The sequence below is a fragment of the Moschus berezovskii genome, chromosome 2 (genome assembly GCF_049115385.1).
Source record: "Moschus berezovskii isolate FMDL1 chromosome 2, NW_MosBer_1.0, whole genome shotgun sequence".
In the NCBI taxonomy this organism is placed as follows: Eukaryota; Metazoa; Chordata; class Mammalia; order Artiodactyla; family Moschidae; genus Moschus; species Moschus berezovskii.
In genome coordinates this window covers 97,968,503-97,974,502 of record NC_142461.1, presented here as the reverse complement: position 1 = coordinate 97,974,502, position 6,000 = coordinate 97,968,503, and positions in this window count along the sequence as shown.

Genomic DNA, 6,000 nt, shown 5'->3' with positions numbered 1-6,000 from the left:
AGTTACCTCTTGAAGTTTCTCTCCCAGACATTCTGTGCTTTCCCTAAGACAATAACCTCATCTCACAATGAAAGGAAGTGGGATCTTGGACATAGGTTGATCATGGAACCTGGTCAAGGAAGAAGGAGTAAGGCAGAAGGAGGAATCCAAGACAATTCTGAGTGTTGGGGACAATGGTATTGCTATTAATAAAATTAGAAAATTAGGAAGAGAGCATGCTTGAAGGAAGCGGTAGATAATAAAGCAAGATTCTGTTTTACTTAGAAATGTATGGCTAGGTAGTCTTCTAACCTTCATGAGTGGCTTTGGCACAGTGGTGAGAAGCAATCCACACTTCAAGAGAGTAAAAGTTGGTGGATTGTGAGATGTGCACTAGAGATGTAGAGGACATTGTAGATATTTGATAACAAAGGTAAAATCAAAGATAAGATGTTGTCTTGAAAATGAAAAGGGAAAACATTTTCTATGGCAGAGAAATTATGCCTGGGTTGAAAGGCTCTAGAAAAGTGAAGAACAAGCACATTCACATGAAAAAACATCACTTTCTTGGGTAAAGACAGAAATTGAAAGCAAGGGATAAAAGTTGAGGTTTCTGAAGTAGAAGGTGGTATTCACAGCAGACAAATTCCATCTTCTCGTGAAATAGTAGCTAAGGCAATTTGCAAAAGTGGGCTGTTCTTTTAAGCAAGGTAGAGATTATCAGAGTTGCAACTGAGAAAAATAATGAAATCACACACATACAAACAAAATGTAGAAAGAACCCTGAGAAGCAGTGAGAGCCTGGCTATGGTTTAGTAGACTTATTCTACCCTTATACTTCCAAAATGCCCTGTTAGAGTGAAGTTTCAGTTTCTAATTGTTTTGTCCATTTCTGGATGTTTAATCTCGTAATAAAGTTTTAAACACCATGTCACAAATTAATGTGTTTGAAGCCATCCTGTGCCAACTGTGTAAAATTTTTCCTTATGATGAACTGAAAACTTTCTCTCTGCAACCCTGGTATTAATCTATCATGAAAACACCCTATGCTCTCATTAGGAGTCCTTGTTATGTGCTATTGCATCCTTCTTTGTTTTTAAAACTCTGGATTAAACACTTTCATTAAATAATTTCTATTTCTTTCATCTTCAATGAGAGAAAAATACAATTATTTTGCCCCAAAACTGCACATACATTTAGAAATAACTCTAAGCTCAAATAATATAAATTATTACAAAGGTCTATTGCTTGATTTACTTTTTGGTTTGTATATGTTTATATAAAAATTGTTTAGCTGGAACTCTATTCAATCAATTTAGATTAATTCATACGTTTCCAAAGATGCAGTGTTGTGAGGAAAAGATGGAGATTAGTCAGGAATGAGATTCATAAAAGACCTTGAGAAAAACATTCAAATAATCTTTATTGTTTGAAATTTTAAAGTCTTGATATTAGGAGGAAATGCGATTATATATATTAATCCCCTATGAGTTAATTTCTTCCAGGAGTGTGGGTGGCATGCTTTAGAATAAAAGTGGCTGTTTCTTATCATTCTCATTGCATTTTTCCAAATAAGACTATGATTGAAAAATTACATTTTATGATCGATATCCTAGATTTATCAGCTTTTTTCCCCACTGTCATAGAGTAAGTCCACAAGTTTATGAGCATTTATTTCCTTTACTGTGAATGCCTATATTCATTACAAACAAATATTCATTAAGTTATACTCCTCACACTATGTCTAGAAAAGGTTAACTCACTTAAACAATATGGTAATATTATTCTTCATAGATTGATTTCTTTATTGACCGCAATTTAGATTAGTTATTGATATACATGATAAAATGTGGGAACATTCTAATATGTTATAGGACTCCTTTTCTTTGAAATTTAATATAACTCAGAAAATAACCTTCAGAGAATGAAGAGTATGCATATAAAAACTCTTTGTGTAATATTAGTTTCAAAATCATTGCAGTTGGCTTAGAAATGTTGGTAGAACTTAAAAGCTATCCGCGTTTAGTCAATAAAATAGTTTATACCCAGTTCAGTCCATTTTCTACATTAAAGCTAGTCTAAATATTAATGAAAATTGCAACAGCGAGAATTGCATTAGTTTCTGACAAGATTATAGACTGCAAAAGGAAATTTACAATCACTTGTCATAGCCTAGGCCAATTCAGAATCCAGATACCCTCTGTCTTGTCAAGGGTTTTACCTTAGGCCATATATACCCTTCCCACCTGCCACATTTTCAGTAGGAATCTTCAGAATAGATTTATTAATCCTTCAAAAGCTTCCATAGTGGCATAGTCTACACCGATTATCTAAAATGTTCAGAACACTTTGAAAAAATTAACCATTACTAGAGTGAATTTTTCCACCTTTATTTCCCCTTCTCTACCAAGGAGCAGATGTGAACGGAGAACCCAAACTTTTAAGCTTCCTCTTTTAAAATAAAATCAAACTAGTATATTTGAGCAATTTAAGCTGATTCTAGGAAAGGATTATTAGGGTTGTAATTTACTGTTTCTTTCAGAAATTAAAGCTTACACTGAATTTTTCTCTTCTTCATTGTACTAAGAATTTAGTGCATATTTAATTTTTGTCTATGATTGTCTATGATTAATTCTAAATAATGTGCTATTTCAATTCTAAACATTCATTTGATTTACATTCTCTGGCATTTTCAGCTTTGATTCTGTATTTCTTCCGCAGTTTTCTTATCAATGGTCATTTTGAATGTATCCCACTCAAAATTAAGATTCTTAAATTCTACACAGCATTTGCAACTTTAGGTTTTATTATATTTGTGAGAAGTGTTTATGAAAATATCAATAATTCTTTCAATTGTAGGTTGATATTGCTTAAAATGACCTATGGTTCACTTACTGTGTACTAAGGATTGCTTTAAATTCTTTGTGTAAATAATTACTTTAATTCTCAGAACAACCCTATGCAGTATTGTTATTGTCATAATTCTAATTTTGCAGATGAAAATTGTGGCAGAGAATGTAAGTAACTTGCTCAAGATCAAAGAGCTGGTGGATGGAAAAGATAGAAATTTTAAGTCATGTAGCTCCCAGTTTCTATACTCTTAATCATGGACACTGCTGGATTTTCATAAGGTAGGAGTTTTGGGGGCCAGGGCCAAAACTCTATTCCCAAATGAGGCCAATTATTCCATTTTTTGTAAAATTCATTTTTATAGATAGCTGTTATAGAATGAGATTTTGACAAGTCTATTAGAGAAAGATTATCAACTTTGAAGTCAGCTAAAATGGGCTTGAATTCTCTTTTTTATAAGTAACCTACATGGTTTTTCCCATGGTCAAGTATGGATGTGAGAGTTGGACTGTGAAGAAAGCTGATCGCCGAAGAATTGATGCTTTTGAACTGTGGTGCTGGAGAAGACTCTTGAGAGTCCCTTGGACTGCAAGGAGATCCAACCAGTCCATTCTAAAGGAGATCAGTCCTGGGTGTTCATTGGAAGGACTAATGCAAAAGCTGAAACTCCAATACTTTGGCTACCTCATGCGACGAGTTGACTCACTGGAAATGAGTCTGATGCTAGGAGGGATTGGGGGTAGGAGGAGACGGGGACGACAGAGAATGAGATGGCTGGATGGCATCACTGACTCTGTGGACATGAGTTTGAGTGAACTCCGGGAGTTGGTGATGGACAGGGAGGCCTGGCGTGCTGTGACTCATGGATCGCAAAGTGTCAGACACGACTGAGCAACTGAACTGAACTGTATGACTAAATTTGAATCTTTTTCTTCATTTCTCTGGCCCCGTTTCTTTGCTATCATGAGGATTAGAACAGTGACATATAAAAGGGAACTGCACAAAATCTAGTTCATAGTAGGTTTTCTCCCTTTTCCCTACAAGAAAAAAAAAAACAAAAAACCCTATTTTGTTTTTTCCTCTGTTATTTCATATAGGTATAGCCTGAAGAAGTAAAGGATTGATGTCCTTGGTCTAAGGCTGGAAAAAAGCTAGGCATTTTATATATTGATTTGCAATATTTAAGCTTCCTATTTTCCTGTCTGTGAATTAATCAGGTGTGTCACAATAGATGCACCCTTCCCTTCTCTGCTCCAGAGTTTTAATCTTCCTTCTGAGGAAAGAGCATTTTATTTTACAGATTTTACTAGAACCAAGCATGGGAGAGGGAGAAACACTCACCACCATTTCACAAACAACTCCTACTTGCTATATTTTCTGAAAACTTTTTCTTCTTTGCGAGGAAAATACATAGCCAGTTAAAGTTCCATGAGATTATTGAAATGCTTACATAAGTTATTTTAACTGGAGATTATATCTATTGACAAAAGACTCTGCTGAATATTTCAGTGCAACTAGGATTACATTTTTGTCTTAACTCATCTGCCTTTTCAGACATACCATAAGGAAACCTATGAAACTTTTGAAAATAGAGAAAAATCCTACTCAGCACCAAGAATACATTTTGAGTATTAATATATGTGGTCAGTTTGAAGGAGTATAATGAAAGAAACTAAAAGTGAAAGTGTTAGTCACTCAGTCATGTCCGACTCTTTGTGACATCATGGTCTCTAGCCCACCAGGCTCCTCTGTCCGTGGGATTCTCCAGGCAAGAATACTGGAGTGGGTTGCCATTCCCTTCTCCAGGGTATCTTCCCAACCCTGGGATCAAAACCAGGTCTCCAGCATTGTAAGTGGGTTCTTTACCATCTGAGCCACCAGGTATGTCAAGAAGTTAATATATTACCAGGGAACTGAGATAATATCTGTTGTTAATCTGGGCTTTAGTTTGTGCTAATTAGAGGTATTAAGTCTATAGTATACTTCCCAGGTGATGCTACTGGTAAAGAATCCACCTGCCAACGCAGGAGACGCTAGAGACATGGGTTCAATCCCTGGGTGGGGAGGATCCCCTGGAATAGGAAATGGCAACCCACTCCAGTATTCTTCCCTGGAAAATTTCACGGGCAGAGGAGCCTGGTGGTCCTCTGGTGGCAAAGAGTCTCACACAATTTAGTGGCTGAGCATGCACTATTACTAACGTGTGTGTGTGTGTGTTTGTGCACGCTAAGTCACTTCAGTTAAGCCTCAGTTAAAAAAAAAGTACTTAGTATCTCATTAATATGACAAAAGAATCATGTAAAGCTGAGCTTATTGACAGTAAAAATAGATAAATGGAAAGAATACATCCCAGTTAAAAGGCGAGTGATTTTAAACGTTTTGTAAAGTATTTGTCAAAAATTAAATATGTCTGGAATGAAACTGTTTTTTAGCTAAGTGTCTGTGTATTGCTATGAAGCTATTCCAGTGTTTGTATACATTTTGGAAGTATTTGAATTGAGTGTTGTTGTTTAACCGATAAGTCATGTCTGATTCTTTTGAGACCCCATGGACTGTAGCCCTCCAGGCTCCTCTGTTCATGGAATTCTCCACGCAAAAATACTGAAGTGGGTTGTCCTTTCCTCCTCCAGGGGATCTTCCTGACCCAGGGATTGAACATGGGTCTCCTGCAGTGCAGGCAGTTTCCTTACCACTGAACCACCAGGGAAGCCCTAAATTCAGGTTAATTATGTGTTAATCAAGTTATTGCCAGCCAGAGATTTTAGGAGGACCCTGGAAGAAGGCAAATGTAACATTTGCCTCACACAGTGTTCTTGGTTTCTCTTTTTATCACTTATAGATAGGTTTCAAAACAAGTGCAAAATCACTGAAATGATTCAAAAACATACACGATTGGCAAGAAAACACTGAGTATATGAAAATTAAAATAGACCTAGAAATTCTTTCCTTTTCTGACAAATTTGCATGCTACTAATTCAATACTTAGGGCGGATGCTAGGACAGATTTTAAGAGTTTAAAGCCATTATAGGTTATTTACCATAAAAATTTGGAATTTCTTTGTATAAAACCAATTCTGAAATTATCTCCTTTGAAATCTAAAGTTCCCTACAATTTATAATATTAGGAAAATGAGTTGTTTTTAGCTAGCATCTTTCCCCTCATATTTTATT